A 22913-nucleotide genomic window follows, 5' to 3' on the forward strand; every position below is an offset into this window, starting at 1 on the left:
CTTATAGATTTTGGATACTAGCCCTTTATCTGATATGTCAATTGCAACTATCTTTCCCGTTCTGTCAGTTGCCTATTAGTTTTATGGATTGTTTCCTTTGCTGTGCAGAAGCTTTTTATCTTGATGAGGTCCCAATAGTTTGTTTTTGCTCTTGATTCCCTTGCTTTTGGGGATGTGTCAAGTAAAAAATTGCTGAGTTGTAGGTCACGGAGGTTGTTTCCTGCTTTCTCCTCTAGGGTGTTGATGGTTTCCTGTCTCACATTCAGGTCCTTTATCCATTTTGAGTTTATTTTTGTGTATGGTCTGAGAAATTGATCTAGTTTCAATCTTCTGCATGTTGCTCTCCAGTTCTCCCAACACCATCTGTTAAAGAGGCTGTCTTTTTTCCATTGGATATTCTTCCCTGCTTTGTCAAAGATTAGTTGGCTGTATACCTTTGGGTCCAGCTCTGAGTTCTCAATTCGATTCCATTGGTCTGTGTGTCTATTTTTGTGCCAATAGCATACTGTCTTGATGATGACAGCTTTGTAGTAGAGGCTAAAGTCTGGGATGGTGATACCTCTCGTTTTGGATTTATTCTTCAATATTACTTTGGCTTTTCGGGGTCTTTTTTGGTTCCATACAAATTTTAGGATAGTTCTAGTTTTGAGAAGTATGCTGGTGCAATTTTGATTGGAATTCCATTGAATGTGTAGATTGTTTTGGGTAGTAATGACGTTTGTTTTGGGTAGTAATGACGTTTTAACTATATTTATTCTTCCAATCCATGAGCATGGAATGTTTTTCCATTTCTTTGTGTCTTCTTCAATTTCCTTCATAAGTTTTCTATAGTTTTCATCCTACAGATCTCTTGTATCCTTGGTTAGGTTTATTCCTAGGTATTTTATGGTTTTTTGTGCAATTGTGAATGGGATCAGCTTCTTGATTTCTCTTTCAGTTGCTTCATTATTGGTGTATAAGAATGCAACCGATTTCTGTACGTTGATTTTGTACCATGCAAGTTTACTGAATTCTTGGATCAGTTCTAGTATGCTTCTGGTGGAGTCTGTTGGGTTTTCTATATAGAATATCATGTCGTCTGCAAATTGAAAGTTTGACTTCCTCTTTGCCCATCCTGATGCCTTTTATTTCCTTTTGTTGTCTGATGGCTGATGCTGGGACTTCCAGAATTATGTTAAACAGCAGTGGTGAGAGTGGACATCCCTGTCATGTTCCTGACCTCAGGGGGAAAGCTCTCAGTTTTCCCCGTTAAGGATGATGGTATCTGAGGGCTTCTCATAGATGGCTTTTATGATGATAGTAGGTTCCTTCTATCCCGACTTTCTCTAGAGTCTTTATTAAGAAGGGATACTTTGTTTTGTCAAATGCTTTTTCTGCATCTATCGACAGGATTATATGGTTTTTATCTTTTCTTTTGTTGATGTGATGTATCACATTGATTGATTTGCGAATGTTGAACCAGCCCTGTAACCCAGGAATGAATCCCACTTGATCTTGGCGGATGATTCTTTTTATGTGCTGTTGGATTCGATTCGCAAGTATCTTGTTGAGGATTTTTGTACCCATATTTATCAAGGATATTGGCCTGTAGTTCTCTTTTTTTGCTGGATCTCTGTCTGGCTTGGGAATCAGAGTGATGCTGGCTTCGTAAAATGAGTCTGGGAGTTTTCCTTCGATTTCTATTTTTCGGAATAACTTGACAAGAATTGGGATTAAATCTTTTTTAAATGTCTGGTAGAATTCCCCAGGGAAGCCATCAGGTCCAGGGCTCTTATCTGTTGGGAGATTTTTGATAACTGATTCAATTTCTTCACTAGTTATGGGTCTGTTCAGATTTCCTATCTCTTCCCGTGTGAATTTTGGTAGTGAGTGTGTGTTTAGGAATTTGTCCATTTCTTCTAAGTTGTCCAATTTGTTGGCATACAATTTTTCATAGTATTCTCCAATAATTGCTTGTATTTCTGAGGGGTTGGTTGTAATAAGTCCATTTTCATTCATAATTTTGTCAATTTGGGTGCTCTCTCTTTTCTTTTTGAGAAGCCTGGCTAGAGGTTTGTCAATTTTGTTTATGTTTTCAAAGAAACCCACTCTTGGTTTCATTGATCTGTTCAATTGTTTCTTTGGTCTCTATGTTGTTTATTTCTGCTCTGATTTTTAGTATTTATCTTCTTTTAATGGGTTTAGGGCGTTCTTGTTGCTCTGCCTCTAGTTCCTTTAAGTGAGCTGTTAGATTTTGCACTTGCACTTTTTCTAATTTCTTGAAATAGGCCTGGAGTGCAATGTACTTTCCTCTTAGGACTGCCTTTGCCGCATCCCATAGATTTTGGAATGTTGTGTTTTCATTTTCATTTGTTTCCATATATTTTTAAATTTCATCTCTAATTGCCTGATTGGCCCATTCATTCTTTAGTAGGGTGTTCTTTAACCTCCACGTTTTTAGAGGTTTTTCAGACTTCTTCTTGTGGTTGATTTCAAGTTTCAAAGCATTATGATCTGAGAGTGTGCATGGTATGATCTCAATTCCTTATATTTATTGAGTCCCAGTATGTGATCTATCTTGGAGAATGTGCCATGCGAACTTGAGAAGAAAGTAAATTCCCTGGCCTCAGGGTGTAGAGTTCTAAATATATCTGTTCGATCCATCTGGTCCAATGTGTCTTTCAAGTCCATTATTTCTTTAGTGATTTTCTGTCTGGGTGACTTATCCATTGCTGTAAGCGGAGTATTAAATTCCCCTGCTATTAGCACATTCTTATCTATAAGCTTGTTTCTGTTTGTGATTAATTGTTTTAAATATTTAGGTGCTTCCATATTCGGTGCATAGACATTTATGATTGTTAGTTCTTCCTGATTGATAGACCCTGTAATTATTATGTAATGCCCTTCTTCATCTCTTGTTATTGTCTTTAATTTAAAGCCCAGTTCGTCTGACATAAGTATAGCTACTCCAGCTTTCTTTTGATTTCCAGTAGCATGATATATTTTTCTGTATCCCCTTTCTTTTAATCTGAAGGTATCCTCCAGTCTAAGATGAGTTTCTTGTAGGCAGCATATAGATGGATTTTGGTTTTTTATACATTCTGCTACCCTATGTCTTTTGATTGGAGCATTCAGTCCATTTACATTCAGTGTATTGAATTGGCGCGCAGGGGCCTGGCGCGCTGGGATTTGACGCACATGGTCCTTTTGTGCCCTGATTGGAGGTTTTTCTGTTTCCCAGCGACAGGGATGGTGTCTTGAGCCTTTTCAGACTCTCTCTTTTTCCCCTCTCACTCCCCGCAGAGGGGGATGGCCCCCGTCCCTGGAGTCTCGGATCCGATTTTATCTTCCCCGGTTCACACTCACGTTAGAAGGCTTCTCAGTGGATTCTGCGTCCTTTTTCTCCCAATCTCTTGGGTTCTGTAAGGTTTCCTATGGCTTCAGATCTTTCCCATGTGAGATATGGGGGCGAGTGCAATGTACGGAGCTACCTACTTCTCTGCCATCTTGGCCCTCTCCTATATTTCATTTTTTGAGGAACCTCCATACTGTTTTCCAGAGTGGCTGCACCAGTTTGCATTCCCACCCGCAGTGCAACAGAGATCCTCTTTCTCCACATCCTTGCCAAAATCTGTTGTTGCCTGAGTTGCTGATGTTAGCCATTCTGACAGGTGTCAGGTGGTGTCTCCTTGTGGTTTTGATTTGTATTTCCTGGATGATGAGTGATGTTGAGCATTTTTTCATGTGTCGGTTGGCCATCTGGATGTCTTCTTTGGAGATGTGTCTACTCATGTCTTTTGCCCATTTCTTCACAGGATTATTTGTTTTTAGGTGTTGAGTTTGATAAGTTCCTTACAGATTTTGGATACTAACCCTTTATCTGAAATATCATTGGTAAATATCTTCTCTGATCCTGTCGGTTGCCTGAATGTTTCACTGAATGTTTCCTTTGCTGTGCAGAAGCTTTTTATCTTGACGAGGTCCCAATAGTTCATTTTTGCTTTTGTTTCCCTTGCCTCCAGAGACCTGTTGAGTAAGAAGTTTCTGTGGCCGAGGTCAAAGAGCTTTTTGCCTGCTTTCTCCTCTAGGATTTTGATGGCTTCCTGTCTTCCATTTAGATCTTCATCCATTTTGAGTTTATTTTTGTATATGGTGATAGAAAGTGGTCCAAGTTCATTTTTCTGCATGTTGCTGTCTAGTTTTCCCAGCACCACTTGCTGGGGAGATTGTCTTTATTCCACTGGATATTCTTTTCCTGGTTTGTCAAAGATTAGTTGGCCATACATTTGTGTGCCCATTTCTGGGTTCTCTATTCTGTTCTCTATCTGTTTTTGTGCTGTTACATACTGTGTTGATTATTACAGCTTTGTAATACATCTTAAAGTGCTGAATTGTGATGACTCCTGCTTTGGCTTTCTTTATCTAAATTGCTATGGCTATTAGGAGTCTTTTCTCTTTCCATACAAATTTTAAGATCGTTCTAGCTCTGAAGAATGCTGGTGTTATTTTGATAGGGACTGCTTTAAATATATAGATTGTTTGGGGTAGTATTGACATTTTAACAGTATTTGTTCTTTCTATCCATGAGCATGGAATATTTTTATTTTCTTTTTCCTTTTTTTTTTTTTTTTGGTGAGGTCTTCAATTTCTTTCATAAGCTTTCTATAGTTTCAGTGTTTAGATTTTTTGCTACTTGTTAGATTTATTACTAGGAATTTTATGGTTTTTAATGCAGTTGTAAATGGAATTGATTCCTTGATTTCTCTTTCTGTTGCTTCATAATTGGTGTATAGGAATGCAACCTATTCCTATGCATTGTTTTTGTATCCTGCCACTTTGCTGAATTCATGGATCCATTCTAGCAGTTTTTTGGTGGAATCTTTTGGGTTTTCCATATAGAGTATCATGTCATCTGCAAAAAGTGAAAGTTTGACCTCCTCCTGGCTGATTTGGATGCCTTTTATTTCTTTGTGTTTTCTGATTGCTAAGGCTAAGACTTCCAATACTATGTTGAATAACAGTGGCGAGAGTGGACATCCCTGTCTTGTTCTTGACTTTAGGGGGAAAGCTCTCAGTTTATCCCCAATGAGGATGATACTAGTGTTGGGTCTTTCATATATGGCTTTTATGATCTCAAGGTATGATCCTTGTATCCCTGCTTTCTTGAGGGTTTTTATCAAGAAAAGATGCTGTATTTGGTCAAATGCTTTCCTGCATCTATTGAGAGGGTCATGTGCTTCTTTTTTTTTTTATTTTTAATGTCTTTATTTTATTTTGAGAGAGAGAGACAGAGTGTAAGCAGGGGAGGGGCAGAGACAGACTGGAGACACAGAATCTGAAGCAGGCTCCAGGCTCTGAGCTGTCACCACAGAGCCCGATGTGGGGCTCAAACTCACAGACTGTTAGATCATGACCTGAGCCGAAGTCAGACACAACCGACTGAGCCACCCAGGTACCTCGAGGATCATGTGGTTCTTGTTCTTTGTTTTACTGATGTGATGAATAACATTGTTTTGCAGATATTGAACCAGTCTTGAATTCTAGATATAAATTCCACTTAGTTTTGGTGAATAATTTTCTTAATGTTTTGTTGGATCCAGTTGCCTAATATCTTATTGAGGATTTTTGTGTCCATGTTTATCAGGGAAATTGGTCTTAGTTTTCCTTTTTAGTGGGGTCTTTGTCTGGTTTTGGAATCAAGATAATGTTGGCTTCATAGAATAGAGTTTGAAAGTTTTCCTCCCATTTCTATCTTTTTGGAACAGCTTCAAGAGAATAGGTATTAAGTCTTCCTTAAATGTTTGGTAGAATTCCCCTGGAAAGCCATCTGGCCCTGGACTCCTGTTTTTTGCGAGATCTTTTGATTACTAATTCAATTTTGTTATTGGCTATGGGTCTGTTCAAATTCCCTATTTCTTCCTGTTTTAGTTTTGTTTATATGTTTCCAGGAATTTGTTCATTTCTTCCAGATGCCCATTTTATTGGTATATAATTGCTCAAAACATTCTCTTATTATTGTTTTTATTTCTGCTGTGTTAGTTATGATCTCTTCTCTTTCGTTTTTTCTTTTATTTATTTGGGTTCTTTTTTTGATCAAACTGGTTAGTGGTTTATCAATTTTGTTAATTCTTTCAAAGAAGCAAGTGCTGGTTTTATTGAACAGCAAGTGCTGTTCTACTGTTTTTATTTGGTTTCGATAGCTTTGATTTCTGTTCTACTCTTTATTATTTTCTGTCTTCTCCTGGTTTTAGGGTTTTATTTACTGTTCTTTTTTTTGCAGCTCTTTAAGGTGTAAGGGTACGTTGTATATCTGAGACCTTTCTTCCTTCTTTAGGAAGGCCTGGATTACTATATANGTGTTGTGGTCTGAAAATATGCACCATATGATCTCGATCTTTTTGTAGTTGTTGAGGACTGATTTATGTCTCAGTATGTGATCTATTCTGGAGAAGATTCCATGTGCACTAGAGAAGAATGTATATTCCACTGCTCTACGATGAAATGTTCTGAATACATCTGTTATGTCCATCTGGTCCACAGTGCCATTCAAAGCCATTGTTTCCTTGTTGATTTTCTGATTAGATTATCTATCCATTGCTCTAAGTGGAGTGTTAAAGCCCTCTACTTTTATGGTATTAATATCAATGAGGTTTTTTAATGTTTGTGATTAATTGACTTATCTATTTGGGTGCTACACATTTGGAGCATAGATGTTTACAATTGTTAGGTCTTTTTGGTGGATAGACCCTTAATTATGATATAATGCCCTTCTTCATCTCTTGTTACAGTCTTTTATTTTAAGTTTCGATTGTCTGCTATAAGTATGGCTACTCTGGCTTTCTTTTGGCAACCATTAGCATGATAGATGGTTCTCCATCCCCTTATTTTCAATCTGAAGGTGTCTTTAGATCCAAAATGGGTCTCTTGTAAACACCATATAGATGGATCTTGTTTTCTTATCCATTCTGTTACCCTGTGTCTTTTGATTGGAGCATTTAGTCCATTGACATTGAGAGTGAGTACTGAAAGGTATGAATATTTCTGAGAGAGAGAGAGAGAGAGAGAGAATGAGCAGGGGAGGGTCCGAGAGAGTGGGAGACACAGAATCCGAAAGAGGCTTCAGTCTCTGAGCTAGCTGTCAATACAGAGCCCGACGCGTAGCTTGAATCCACAAACCATGAAATCATGACCTGAGCCAAAGTTGGATGCTCAACTGACTGAGACACCCAGGCACCCCTGTCTAGGAACCTTTTAATCTCTTCTTCTATTTTGAATGACAGCCTTGCTGGATAAAGAATTCTTGATGCATATTTTTCTAATCCAGCATGTTGAATATGTCTTGGGACTCCTTTCTGGCCTGCCAAGTTTCTGTGGACAGGTCTGTTGCAAACCTGATCTGTCTTCCCTTGTAGGTTAAGGACTGTTTTTCCCTTCTTCTTTCATGATTCTTTTCTTGCCTGAATATTTTGTGAATTTGATTATGATATGCCTTGTTGATGGTTGATTTTTGTTGAATCTAATGGGAATCCTCTCTGCTTCCTCGATTTTGATGTTTGTGTCTTTCCCCAGGTAAGGAAAGTTTCCCACTATGATTTGCTCCATAATCCTTCTAGCCCCTTTTCTTTCTCTTCTCCTAGGAACCCTATGATTCTGATGTTGTTCCTTTTTAATGACTCACTGATTTCTCTAATTCTTAAATAGTGCTGTGTTGCCTTAGTCTCCCTCTTTTTTTTTTTTTTTTCTGCTTCATTATTCTCCATAAGTTTGTCCTCTATATCAGTCATTCATTGCTATGCCTTATCCAACCTTGCTGCCTGGCATCCATTTAAGTTTGTAGCTAGTTATACCAGTTTTTATTTCATCCTGACTAGCTTTTACTTCTTTTATCTCCACAGAGAGAGATTCTAATCTATTTTCGACCCTAGGTAGTATTCTTATTATTGTGATTCTAAATTTTGGTTCAGACATCTTGCTTGTATCTGTGTTGACTAAGTTCCAGGTGTCGTTTCTTCCAGCTCTTTCTTTTGTGGTGAATTCCTTCATTTTGTAATTTTGAAGGGAGAAAAGGCATGATTAACATAAAAAAAATTAAAATTAAAAAATGAAAACAACACACACACACAAATCTAATAAATGATGCTAGAGCCTAGATGTGTTTAGGTCTCATTGAAAGGAGCTTGATAAATCAAAGAAAAGGGGACGAGGGAGGGAAAACGTTTGAAAATTTGAAAAAAATGAATACAATGAAATAGAATAAAATGAAATGATAGAGGAAAATAAAATTTGAGAAATTTACAAAAAGCAAAAAAATATACTAGGTAAACATTTTTAAATAAAAACTGAAAATAAATTTGTTTTCTGTCTTCAAGAAAAAGAAAGGAAAAACAAGAAAAAGAAATTTGAATAAATGGACCATCAAATAGACCAAAATATAGTTGAAAATACATCATTTTGCCCTAAAAGTCAGACTATGAAGCAATTTATAGTTGTTAAACTAAACAGGTGGAGAGGCTTATAGTCTTGAGATCGAGGTTGGCCCAGGTGGGCGAGGCTTAGTGTAATGGTTCTGTTCTCCACTAGTTGGTGCCTCTTAGCTTACTGGGGTGGATTTCCTGTGGCACGCATAGGGCGTATGCGCATGCGCGGGAGGGATGACAATGGTGTCACTCAGCTATCCAGACTCTAGTATCGGAACTCTGTGCTCTCCCCAGCCTGCAATCGCAAATCTGTCCTTTTTCTCTGGCTTCCTTCCACTTCCCGCTTTTACACTGCCCGTGACCAAGCTGTCAGGTTGCCAGGCAGCACCTCCCTCTTGAGTTTTAGCTCAGACACGGCTGTTTCCTGACCCCTTACTTCTGGGAAACTGTCGCTTGGACCGGCTCTGACCCTCGGCAGGAGGGTCTCATGGAGCCATGGCCGGTGCCAGCCGCACCCAGGAACGTTCACGGGCCCGTGCTGCTGCCGATGCCCAGAGACTGCGGCGGGTGCCAGCCTGCCCCCCAGAAAAAGTTCCCGCGTTTCAGTGATTATGGAAAATCACAACACACACCTGGCACCAGGCTTCCCCCTTAACAACCTTGTTCCAGCACCAGTGAATGTGGTTCTGCAGGATCCGCTGGGACCTTTGCGTGTGGGGAGTCCTCCCAGCAGGGGACCCACCTCTCCCCATGTGGCCTGAGGACCCCCGGACTTCTCTCTGCTCCTGGGGTTCGCCCTTCCCGCCGGAGCACCGCCAGGTAAGGAGATGCGGAGTTTCAGACTCTGCACTCCCTGTTTGTAGAGTCTTAATAGCATTTAAACCCTCTCCTTTCTCCTTCCTCCCTTTTTAGTTCAGTCCCTGCAGCTGTTTCTACTTTTTCATTTTTCTCTCCAGCTGCTTTTGTTTGGTGCTTTCCCCATATTCTAGACCCTGCCCCCCGTGTCTGTCCTCTCTCCACAAGCAAAAACTGTTCCCTGCCCTCCGTGGCTTCTCTCTCCTCCAGTTCACCTCTCTGTGCCGTGTACCTGCTGAGTTCTGTGGTTCAGGTTGTGCAAATGTTGTGTGAATCCTCAAGTTATTTTTCTACGTGTGCAGGTTGGTTTAGTGTTGATCTGGTTATATTTCATGGACACGAGATGCAAAAAAAACTTCCATGCTGTTGGGCAGTCTTGGCTCCTCCCCTGACCAGAAAAGCATTTGACTCTTGATCTCAGGGTAATGAGTTCGAGCCCCACATTGGGTGTAGAGATTACTTAAATAAAAAACTTTAAAAAGATAATAGAGAATGTCTTTTTAAAAATAATAATGAAGGTGATTTCATTTCATCCACAATTTGCTGAGTATTTTTTAAAATTATTTCAATGAATATTGAATTTCATCCAGCGCCTTTTCTGCATGTATCATGATCTTTAAAAAAATCTTTGTTTATTAATATGATGAGTTAACTACATTCCTTGATTTTCAGATGGTAAAACAACATGTGTTCCTGGAATACATCACACTTGGACATTGTATATATTAGCTTATTAGCCTTTTCATTTTCCTAGATTCAGTTATGTCTGTTAGAGGTTTATCTTCTAATTTCTTTTAATATACTTGTCTGTGTTTTATGTCAGATTTATATTTCCTTATAAAAGGAGCTAAAAACGGGGCACCTGGGTGGCTCAGTCAGTTAAGCATCGGCTTTGGCTCAGGTCCTGACCTCGCGGTTTGTGGGTTTGAGCCCCACGTCGGGCTCTGTGCTGGCAGCTAGCTCACAGCTTTGAGCCTGTCTTCAGATTCTGTATCTCCCTCTCTTTCTGTCCTTCTCCTCCTCACGTGTATCTCTCTCTCAAAAATAAATAAAACATAAAAAAGAAAAGGAGCTATAGACTGTTGTAAAAGACTTTGTGTAAAATTTGGTCCAGTTAGGCCTTTTATGTTTGGAATAATTCACCAGTGAATCTTCTTTTGGGCTTTCTTCACAGAAAGCTTTTGAAAGATAGTTTCACTGATGAATTACATATAAATAATATATAAAATACATAATAATGTATATATAATATATACATGTACATATAAATAACATGAAATTATATATGGCAAAAGATTATTCAGGTTTTTTATTTGTTTTTGTGTTAATTTTGCTAAATGGTGTCTGTCCATTCTATAACTTTTCAAATATCTTGACATAAATTTGCCTATAACTCCTTTTTAATGTCTGAAAGCTGTAATTCTATCCCCTTTTCATTTCTGATGGTGGTAATATGTGTTTTCTTCCATTTTCTTCATCCTGTTAGGGATTTAGATATATTAATTTTTCTCAAAGAACCAACTTTATTCTTCTTTCTGATTCTTAAATACCTGGGTTTCCCCCCTCCCTTCTACTATATTTGGGTTTAATTTAATTCTAGCTCTTTGAGATAGATGCTTGTATCAGGGCCCGTCTTCTATGCCCAGTCTGCTTATAAACCTATCCAATCAGAACTTTCTATCATTAATATTATCAGTAGTAATACGTTTGAGATATATGCAGAAAAATACTGTTTATGTGTCTTTTATCTTAAGGTCCTGGGGCTTCCTTGTTAGAATGGAAAGAAAACAGGACTGGGAATCCAGACACCTGATTCCTAGTATTCAATTTTTGACCTTACCTCTACGACTTTTAAAAAGCCCCTTAAGTTTCCTGGTCCTGAGTTTGGGGTGTGTGTGTGTAAATTCTTTTTTTTACTGAAATAATTACAGAGTCAAAGTAAGATGTGAAAAAATATGTGTGGGGAAATCCCATGTATCCATCACTCAGTTTCCCCCAGTAGAAATCCAAGACCTTATAAAGATTTCACCAATATGAATGGAATGCAGGTGTAGGTGTGTGTTTCTTTGCAGGTTGAGCACTTGCGTAGATGAATGGATCTCTTAACCACCATCAAGATACAGAACTGTTTCATCAGCACAAAAGAATTCCTTTAAACTTCTTTGTATTCAGGGGCGCCTGGGTGGCTTAGTCGGTTAAGCGTCCGACTTTCGCTTAGGTCATGATTTTGCGGTTCGTGGGTTCGAGCCCCGCGTCGGGCTCTGTGCTGACTGCCAGCTCAGAGCCTGGAGCCTGTTTCAGTCTGTGATTCCCTCTCTCTGGCCCTCCCCTGCTCGCGCTGTCTCTCTCTCTCTCTCTCCTAGAAATAAATAAAACATTAAAAAAGAAAAACTTCTTTGTATTCAGACCAAAACCTCTTCCATCACGAGCCCCAGCAAGTACAATATGTTCTCTGTCTGTGTAATTTTCTTTTTTCAAGAATGTTATATAAATGAAATCATACAGTATATAACCTTTTGGAGATAGACTTCTTTCCCACTCAGCATAATCCCATTGAGATCCATCCAAGTTGTATGAACCTGTATCCTTTTTTATTGCTAACAATGTGTTTGCTGTTCACCTGGTTTGCAGAGCTCTTTTTTTTTTTTTTTAAATCATGAATATAGGTTTTGGATTTTGTCAGATGCCTTTTCTGCATCAATTGAATTCCTACCCTGTTGCTATGGTAGACCACACTGATTTTTTTATTTCAATTTTTATTTATTTATTTATTTTAAAAAGTATTTTATTGTCAGGCTGGTTTCCATATAACACCCGGTGCTCATCCCCACAAGTGCCCTCCTCCATGCCCATCACCCCCCTTCCCCTCTCCCCCACCCCCATCAGCCCTCAGTTTGTTCTCAGCATTCAAGAGTCTCTCATGGTTTGCCTCCCTCCCTCTCCCCCACTATTTTTCCCCTTCTTCTCCCCCATGGTCCTCCGTTAAGTTCCTCCTAATCCTCCTATACGTGCAAACATATGGTATCTGTCCTTCTCTGCCTGACTTATTTCGCTCAGCATAACACCCTCAAGGTCCATCCATGTTGCTACACATGGCCAGATTTCATTCTTTCTCATTGCCATGTAGTATTCCATGGTATAGATAAACCACATCTTCTTGATCCATTCATCTGTTGATGGACACTTAGGCTCTTTCCATGTTTTAGCTATTGTGGAGAGTGCTGCTCTGAACATTGGGGTCCATGTGCCCCTATGCATCAGCACTTCTGTGTCCCTTGGGTAAATTCCTAACAGTGCTATTGCTGGGTCCTAGGGGAGTTCTATTGTTAATTTTTTGAGGAACCTCCACACTGTTTTCCAGAGGGACTGTGCCAATTTACATTCCTACCAACAGTGTAGGAGGGTGCCTGTTTCTCCACATCCTTGCCAGCATCTAGAGTCCTCTAATTTGCTCATTTTAGCCACTCTGACAGGTGCGAGGTGGTATCTCAGTAGATCACACTGATTTTCAAATAATGGACCATCCTTGCACATCTGGAATACATCTCCAGTCATGGTGATTGGTGGATTCAGTTTACCAATAGTTGCTTTTCTGTCACTTTCTCAATTATGAAATATATTTTAAGGCTACTATATTAAATCTGTAAGGTGTTAAAAATAGGCAAGGAATAAGAAACAAGATTTTGTGTTTAGTCTAAGGTAGATATATTATCAACATTGGCCATAAATCAAAGCCATTCACCAACATCAGAGATCCATATAGAAAGTACTGGTGAAGCGACTGGCTGGGGTTGGGGCAGGGATCACTTCCTTTACTTCCCCCAAGTTTTTAGACTCTGGAAGAGTTTAAAGGACTAAGATTTGTTTCAGAGATGACAGGAAGAGAAGGGGCTGCCTTGGCTTTCTGAAAAGAGAAGAGGTAAAAGAAATACTAAACATTGAATGAGATTTTATTTTATGTCATTCACTCTTTTAACTTCCATGTATTAACTTATTCGATCATCACAAAGATTTTATGAGTTGGATACTTATTATCAACATAATATACATGGTGAAATAGAGTTACAAATGAGCTCATTAATTGCCTGGAATTATCTTCTCAGCCTTCCATCTCACATGAGCTCCCTATGTTATGGAAGGAGTGTGGTTATAAGGGAAGGAGAGAATCCAGTCCATAAAATATGAAAGACCAACCTTGCTGTATCTTTGAAAACATGGCACATTGTTAGCATTATATAAATATTGATAGCTTGATTTAACCGAAAGGTTTATTGAGTGATTGCATCAGATGCTGCTTGAAACACCTTATAGCTGTAATGTGTTTGCTCTTCACAGTGATGAATAATTTCAGATAAAATAATTATACTCAAACAACTAGAAACACTCAGAATAAAGAAGAGTGCTAGATAATGGAAATACATTTAAATTTTAAAAAGTATGTTCAAATATGGAGATGTTTTCAGGTTCTAGCATGGGAAATATTAACAATAAGGATGCCAATATTCCTGGTATTTTTCATTATCAATGTTAATTCAATAAATCAAAATTGCAATAGAATTTTTTTTTCAAATTTAGTTACCATTTTATTTTTTTATTTTTTATTTTTTTTACAAATAGTTTATTGTCAAATTAGTTTCCACATANATAGAATTTTTAAGTAGGAGTAGTCTTTACAGGAAGAGCCTTCCTTGTGGGTATATGACTGGAGGAGGCCAGATGAGCTTCCCCCTGGGAAGAGGTGCAATTTAAGTAATTGACATGGACCAAGGACACTTTTTCCTCCTGTGGTTCTCCAGGATTGAGAGGTCTACAGAGAATGGAGCTCATGAACCAATTCAGCTAATTATGAGCTCTGCATCCAGCTCTCAAGGCCACAATACCATAATCAGCCTGTGTCTCCAGCCTCCACGTTGCTTGCTAGTCCCTGTCTAGTGGGCTTCATACCTGCGTCCCCTCTCAGAGTAGTAATCTCCATCTGAAGGCCTGGCCTGAGTCTGTCTGTCTTCCAGTCCTGGGGACAGGGCCTCTGCCATTACTGCTCACGAGGCAGGAGAGCAGCTGCACACTGTACCTCCTTGGTCATGCACCAGCAAAGTCACAGTGTAGCCAGTGAGTGCCATGGGAGATAGTGGGTGGAGGAGTCACTGGGAGAACATTGTTTCCTTATTGTCAGGACAAGCAAGACATTTGGGTTAGACAGATGGTAGGACACCAACATGCAAAGTTTCCACTCCAAGCAGTATGAAGTTTATATTCTTGGTTCTAATGAGAGTCCAAAACTCTCATTCAGAATTCTCATTTCCTCTCACACCGGTTCTAGCTCCCATAGACATTACTCCTACAATGGCACGATCAGATTTTTCTAAACTGTCCCTTGAGTACTCCAAATTCACAAAGTGATGACGATGATGAAGACAGTAGGCATGATATTAATTTTTATTGGCTTCCCAAGCGGCAGGCTCTGAGCTAAGCATTCCGTGTAGCTTGTTTCATTTTATCTGCATAGTGATGCTCCAAGAAACAGGAATGCACATTATCATCATTTTACAGATGAATAGGACACAGCATATAAATATAACTTGTATTAAGTCATGAAATAAAATGGGTATGAATTCAGACTTGAATCCTCAATACTAGACTCCAGACACAGGACACCTAGCCATTATTCTCTCCTACCTACCCAGTCTGTCATTTTACTTGGTGAATCACTTCAGGATGAGACCGCCCCCCCTCCCCCATTCATGGCGCTTTTCCCTTTGGAGGTTTCCAGTAGACCTCAGGGGAGAGTAATAGGTACTCCTTGCTGCACCAGCTAGACTATAGTGATAGGCTGTAGGAAGGATAGCTGAGATCAAGGTAGGGCTCATAGAAGGGTCAGCCACTTATAATTCAGGGCAGATCCCTTTCTTGTCCTTGCTCCTAGATTTTCCTTAAATTGTCTTCCTCCTTTTTGCTAGTTGCAAGGATTAAACAGTATAGTGGAAACCATATATGTGATGACTGTGTATAGAAAAGTCAAAATAAATTTCAGATATTCTTATGACGAACAGGTTAGTTTCATACTATTTGATTAACATATTCTGTAATCCCAAGGTATGGATTTCCCTGGACATCTGATAGGACATTTTATTTTGTCCTTATACAAGTAGATTGTGAGTGAGTCGCCTTCATTTCTGATTTTTGGTCTTTGGCACAGAACTGGCAACGAAAAGAAACAAAAGTCTCTGTTAAACACTAAATAGCCCCTTAGTTCACATGAACACACAGTAGGGGATATGGTTTATACCCACTGGATGCTTCCTTGTCTGTGCTTTTTATCTCTTTCAGCAACATCCCACAGGAATCCTGACAAGATGCAATAGGTTTATGTGTTTCCATAGCATGGACTTTCTATGAACCTCTTATTTCCTTTTTGTAAAATATACATTATTCAGTTATCAGAAAATTGTGGAGATTTTAAATTTTTTTAATGTTTTTATTTCTAGGAGAGAGAGAGAGAGAGACAGTGTGAGCAGGGGAGGGTCAGAGAGAGAGAGAGTCACAGACTGAAACAGGCTTCAGGCTCTGAGCTGGCAGTCAGCACAGAGCCTGATGCGGGGCTTGAACCCACGAACCGTGAGATCATGACCTAAGTGAAAGTCGGACGCTTAACCGACTAAGCCACCCAGGCGCCCCCAAAAATTGAGGAGATTTTAAATAATGAAAGGTTCAAAAGTGGGAGAAAGAGAAGATAAACTTTAATTTATGGACAAAGACACTTTAGGATTTCACATTTAGGATATGGAGTCGTACCACGCTCAAGTTCCCCTGGACAAGAAAGACTTTGACCTCTCTGCCATGTAATTAAAAAAAGTCATCAAATATTTCTCAAGATAAAGTTTCATCAAACTAGCTACTGAAAAATCAATTAATATTGCTTAAAATACCGTAACTGAATATTAAAAGCCAATCTTCTGGGGATATTATTCTCCCCATTTCTGGTAAAGAATGCTATCAGAAAGAGATTGAGATATCTATATATACTCCAAATTTAGTGTGTGAAAAATGTGGGGCTCAGACTTTGGTCTCCTGACTCCTGCCCCAGAGTTCTATGTCTTACATTAAAGCTGAATAAACATATATATTTTCAAGCTTGCTTTGTCCCAGATGAACAGAGACAGAACCATTGATTTCTCATCTTGGACTCAGTGAGGTTATCTGTGAATTAGGAGAATGGGCCAAGTGGTTCATAGGGGTCTTTCTGGCACGAATATTGTAGTTCATAGGATTTTCTATGAATAGTGATGTTTTTTCCATCTCATTATGGAATCTGAGATGTGCAAATATCATTTCCTCTACAAGTTGAGACGTTCATGTGAGTTATCATGGAATGAGATTACTAGACAGACCTTAGGGATATTCCTGATTCTATATCTCAGAAGTAAAAAAGTAGGCAACTGATAGTAAAATTAAATGTGCACTGATTTGTACAATGCAAACAACTATCACACACACACACAGTAGATATTCTCAGTTGTGTGACATGGAGAAATAAAAGAATGAATTTTTTTTTGGCATTATGAACACTTAAAAATTTTTTTTAAGTTTATTTATTTTGAGAGAGACAGAGGGAGACAGCTGGGGAGAGGCAGAGAGGGAATCTCAAGCAAGCTCCACACTGTCAGCATGGAGCCTCATGCGGGGCTCAAACTCACAAACCATGAGATCATGACCTGAGCCTATATCAGGAGTCAAACTTAATCAACTGAGCTACCCAGGTGACCTATGAACATTTTTTTTAATGATCACAGATGGTAAATTGATAAAAACTACAGACTACAGTATAATGAATACAAAGTCCATCCAGGTAGTAGAAAAGTATTGCTTAGAAATGTAAATCTGATTCAAATGGCTAAAGAATTCAAGCCCCCCATTTTGATAATTACACAGAGTTTTCACAGGAAGGAATTGAAAAATAAAATGAAATCTGTTCCTTTGGCAGAACTATGCATCACTAAAGTGTTTGAACCAGATAGATCACAGAAGTCTTTCACAGAAAGACTTAAAGTTTAATGAGAACATTTCAGGGACAGCATGTGTAGTATGATACTTTTCAGCTATGTTTTCAGGAAGATGGTTTATGGATATGAAATCAATCCTAACACCATGGAAACATTGGCAAGAAAAATATACCTGCCCAATTCATGACAGTGGTTGCCTTTGTGGGTTAAGTAGGCACAGGAACAAGATCATGAAGGGGGAGCAAGAAAACTGAAATTTTAGTGGTAACATTTCAAACCTGTATAAAATATGTTCTTTTTTTTTAAAGTTTATTTAGAGAGAGATAGTGAGGGGAAAGGGCAGAGAGAAGGAGAGAGAGAAACCCAAGTGGGCTCCATACTATTAGCATGGAGCCTGATGTGGGGCTCAATCCCACACCCCATGAGATCATGACCTGAGGACAAGTATGATGCTTAATGGACTGAGGAGCCCCTGAATGTCCACATTTTTAAAAACTTTTATTTATTTAAGTAATCTCTACATCCAACCTGCTGCTCGAACTCATAACCCAGACATCAAGAGTCACATTCTTTTCCAACTAAGCCAGCCAGGTGCTCTTGAATGTTTATATTTTTAATATAGTAAGTGGGTATCGATGATAGTAGATAAAGTTAATGGAGCACTTACCAAGTGGTAATATTCTAAGGCAAAGATTCTCAGCTGTGGCTGTACCTTACAATTATAGTAACAGTCTGTACAGTTGCAACAGACTCACAAGTAGAGATTCTGATTTAACTGGTTCTAGGCTGTAGCCATGCTATCAGTGTATTTTAAAAGATCTACAGATAATTATAATGGTCAAAGAGGAGTGAGACCTACTGGCCTAAGCACTTTATATTTAATTTTTTTATTGTGTGATTTCACTTCTTCATTATTTTTAATTAGATTAATTAAAATCTATCTATATAAAATCTATATGTTAACTATAATTAACATATAGTGTTATATTAGTTTCAGGTGTCCAATATAATGGTTCAACATTCAATATATTTCTCCATATATGTTAACTATAATTAACATATAGTGTTATATTAGTTTCAGGTGTACAATATAATGTTCAACATTCTATACATTTCTCCATGTTCATCAAGATAAGTATACTCTTAATCCCCTTATTTATTCCCCCCTCTCCCGCCCACCTTTTAAATTTAATTTTTACAACAACACTATAAGGTAGTTCCATTTTCTTTTTTAAATGTTTACTTATTTTTGAGAGAGAGCACAAGCGAGTGAGTGGAGGAGGGGCAGAGAGACAGAGGGAGACAGAGGATCCAGAGCAGGTTCTGCTCTGTCAGTGCGGAGCCAGATAGAGGGCTCAAACCCATGTACTGTGAGATCATGACCTGAGCCAAAGTTGGACACTTAACCAAGTGAGCCATTCAAGGGTCTGTAGGTCCATTTTTTATTTATTTTTATTTTTTATTATTTTTTTAAATGTTTTATTTATTTCTAGGAGAGAGAGAGACAGCGTGAACAGGGGAGGGTCAGAGAGAGAGGGAGTCACAGACTGAAACAGGCTCCAGGCTCCGAGCTGGCAGTCAGCACAGAGCCTGACGCGGGGCTCGAACCCACGAACCGCGAGATCATGACCCAAGCAAAAGTCAGACGCTTAACCGACTAAGCCACCCAGGTGCCCCTGTAGGTCCATTTTTTAAAAATGTTTATTTATTTTTGGGAGAGAGAGCAAGAGAGCTGGGGAGGAACAGAGAGAGACAGGGACAAAGGATCTGAAATAGGTTCTATGCTGACAGCAATGAGCCCGATGTGGGGCTTGAACTCACGAACCCAGAGATCATGACCTTAGTGGAAGTTGGGTGCTCAACCTACTGAGCCACCCAGGTGCCCCTAAGGTCGTTCCATTTTATCCCAATTTTATAGATGAAGAAATGATTCAGGCTTTTATAATTTTATTCTCTGTACTTTGGCCTTTTGCATTTTTCTCAAATTAAATCACATTGTTACCTGCCAGGAGGTCCAAGTTGCCTTCAGGGAGCTGATTTAAGGAGAAGTGTAAATTCTCAATTAGGCTTAAGAAGACTGGGTTTCAGACTTAGCTTTGGGAATTCCCCTGGTTGGAAAACCTCAACTATAAATAAGAGAGTTGATTTGATAAGTAAACAATGTTTCACAAATTTTAGAATTAGAAATTTATTTAAACACTTTTACCAAGCCACTACTTGTCTAATGGAGACAAGAAATGCCTGGAAATGGTGTGAAGTTAATACAAATAACCCTGCATAAAAAGTCCATGGTGAGGATTAATATCAAAAAGACTTAAACTTTTTAAAAATATTTATTTATTTTTGAGAGAGAGAGAGAGGGAGGGAGACAGAGAATGAACAGGGGAGGGGCAGAGAGAGAGGAGACACAGAATCTGAAGCAGGTTCCAGGCTCTGAGGTGTCAGCACAGGAACCAACATGGGGCTCAAACCACAAGCTGTGAGATCATGACCTGAGCTGAATTCAGACGCTGAACTGACTAAGCCACCAGATGCCCCATATAAAAAACTTTTGTGTTTTATTTTTTATTTGTTTATTTATTTATTTATGTTTTATTTATTTTTGAGAGAGAGAGAGAGAGAATGAGGGAGGGGTAGAGAGAGAGAGGGAGACATAGAATCTGAAGCAGACTCCAGGCTCTAAGTTGTCAGTACAGAGTTCAATGTGGGGTCAAACTCATGAGCTGTGAGATCATGACCTGAGCCGAAGTTGGACGCTCAACTGACTGAACCACTCAGGCACCCCTCTAAAGTGTGTGTATATAGAAAGAGGTAAATAGCCAAGAAATCAACGAGGAAAGAGTTCTAAGAGGAGATGAATTTGTCACCACTGAGAAATACAGCTGAAGGTACTGGAGTATACAGTCCTCAAGTGTGAATGCTGTATTTTGACTTGCTTGAATACAAAATACAGACATATTTGCTGCGTATTTGCTTGTTCCATTTATTCCAAGATTCTTTTCCTTCCTGGGAGGGGTCTTAGCCACATGGGATTAAAGAATCTAACACCAGTCTCAGAATTCTCCCTCCTGAGCCTCTTGGAGGATCCAGAACTGCAATCCCTCCTCCTTGGGCTGTTCCTGTCCATGTACCTGGTCAGCGTACTGGGAACCTGCTCATCATCCTGGACGTCAGCTCGGACCCCCACCTCCACACCCCTATGTTTTCTTCCTCTCCAACCTGTCCTTGGCTGACATTGGTTTCACCTCTACTACTGTCCCCAACATGATTGTGGACATCCATACTCACAGAACAATCATCTCCTATGTGGGCTCAGATGTCTATTTTTATTCTTTTTTTTTTTTTAAATGTTTTATTTATTTCTAGGAGAGAGAGAGAGCGCGAGCAGGGGAGGGTCAGAGAGAGAGGGAGTCACAGACTGAAACAGGTTCCAGGCTCTGAGCTGGCAGTCAGCACAGAGCCCGACGCGGGGCTCGAACCCACGAACCATGAGATCATGACCTAAGCGAAAGTCGGACGCTTAACCGACTAAGCCACCCAGGCGCCCCAGTCTATTTTTATTCTTTTGGGATGTTTGCACAATCTACTGACTGCAATGGTATATGATTGGTTTGTGGCCATCTGTCACCCCGTGCACTACCCAGTGATCATGAATCCCCATCTCTGTGTCCTGCTGGTTTTGGTCTCTTTTTCCATCAGGGTTTTTTTTTTTTTTGGTCTCTCAGATGCACAGTTGGATGGCATCACAACTTACCTTCTTCACATATGTGGAAACACCTCATTTCTTTCATGGCCCTTCTCAGCTATTCAACCTTGCCTCCTTGGAAATCCCCACCAATAACATATTAATTTATTTTATTGGTGCCATTTTTGGTGATGCTCCGCTCTCAGAGATCCTTTTATACTCAAATTGTTGCCTCCATTCTAAGAGTCCCATTCACAGGTGGGAAGGAGCAAAGCCTTTACTACCTGTGGCTCTCACCTGTTAGTTGTTGGCTTATTTTAAGCAACAGGTCTTGGAGTGCACCTCAGTTTATCTGTCTCACATTCTCCCAGGAAGGGTGAGGTGGCCTTGGTGGTGTGTACTGTGGTCACCCTCATGGTCAATCCCTTCATCTAGTCTGAGGTACAGGGCCATCAAAAGGGCCATGCAGATGTACCTCAGAACAGCCTATTCTTAATACTTGTCCCCCCTTTTTTAGTGTGTGAGCTGGAAAAGTCAGTAAAATCAAACACTTGGAACTGGAAATTCTGTCCATTTGGCTCCATAATTTTGGTAGTTTTTGTGCCTTTCAATCTCTTCAGTGCTTCATATCTGAATATTGCTTATTTTGATACATCTTAAATGGGATTGAGGGAGTTTTGTGGGATCCTACCTACATTACAATCACTACATGATTGAATCATATTATAGGTATAGAACTTTCTTTATTTCTCACCTATGACTCAGGCGTTTTAGGGCAATTCACCTCACTCCTTTTTTTAAATTACAACTGGGGCACCTGGGTGGCTCAGTTGGTCAAACATCCAACTCTTAATTTCAGCTCAGGCCATGATATCACAGTTTGTGGGTTTGAGTCCTGTATCAGGCTCCATGCTGGCAGTGCAGAGCCTGCTTGAGATTCTCTCTGTCTCTCTGCCCCTACCCTGCTCAGTCAATTTCTCAAACAAAATGAATAAACTTAAAAAAAATTAAAATCCAATTGTAAAATTGTACAAAAGAATTCTCAACCCTTTCCAAAATTCATTGGAATTGTGTCGATCGTTCACACAACTATTGTGTTCTTCAGATCTGTTTATGCAGGTCTTCAAATTTGGCTTCATATTGGAGTCACCTAGGGAACTTTAAAAATATTGATGACTGCTTCTCTCCACAGATTATGATTTAATTGGACTGAAGTATAGCCTTAGCATCAGGATTTAAAAATTATCCTAGTTGGTTCTCATGCATAACCAAGGTTGGGAACTACTGATCTAACTACATGTTTTGTTCAGAGGTAACTAGTATGTTTGGGTCCTTTACTGCTCATAAGTAGGTGATGAAGTTCTTAAAGTAAGCTGAGCTCATAAGAGAGATGATATGAAAAAGTTCATCCTAGCAATAGCCAGTGTGATTTTTCCTAAAATTCCTAGTATTTCTTTGCATGTGCTCTCCTTCCATGCCATACAACTAGTTATCTGTGCTGGTTAATAAGATATTGTCACCTTGCTCCAAACTCACCTTTCTATATTTTGCCTCAGTGAAAGGTAGCTCTTTGCTTTCACTAGTAAAAGTATCTTTAGGACTTCACTTTAAAACCATCCCTCCCTTTGTCTTGACATAGTGTCTTTGGGCTCTGCTCTCTGTCCACTATATAGTACATAGTAAAGGCCACTTCCTTTAGAGATGTCACACATAGTTTCTGAGACAATAATCTAGGGCTCTTTGAAACCTGCCTCATAAGTTGTTTAATTTACTTGACCTTTGGCCACTAAGCTAAGTCATCTATCAGCATCACTGAGCAGGAACTTTAGCCAGTGAGAAGAATTGCATCCCATTAAAAAGGACTAATTATGGTTTTGATTCCTTGGTTTTAGTGAACTGAGATTAAATACTTTGGGTCTGATCTACTCTGGAGCAATGAATAGGGTGTGTCTCTATTTCTGAAAAACCAAAATAATG

The 22913-nt window shown here is 39.3% G+C and overlaps 1 pseudogene; it reads left to right on the forward strand.

The window, feature by feature from the left end:
• Window positions 1–8891: 8891 nt before the first annotated feature.
• LOC144234656 (olfactory receptor 7E178-like) lies at window positions 8892–21371 on the forward strand (annotated as a pseudogene).
• The last annotated feature ends 1542 nt before the right edge of the window (window positions 21372–22913 follow it).

This window comes from Crocuta crocuta, unplaced genomic scaffold (assembly GCF_008692635.1).
Source record: "Crocuta crocuta isolate KB4526 unplaced genomic scaffold, BGI_CrCroc_1.0 scaffold115, whole genome shotgun sequence".
Taxonomy (NCBI): domain Eukaryota; kingdom Metazoa; phylum Chordata; class Mammalia; order Carnivora; family Hyaenidae; genus Crocuta; species Crocuta crocuta.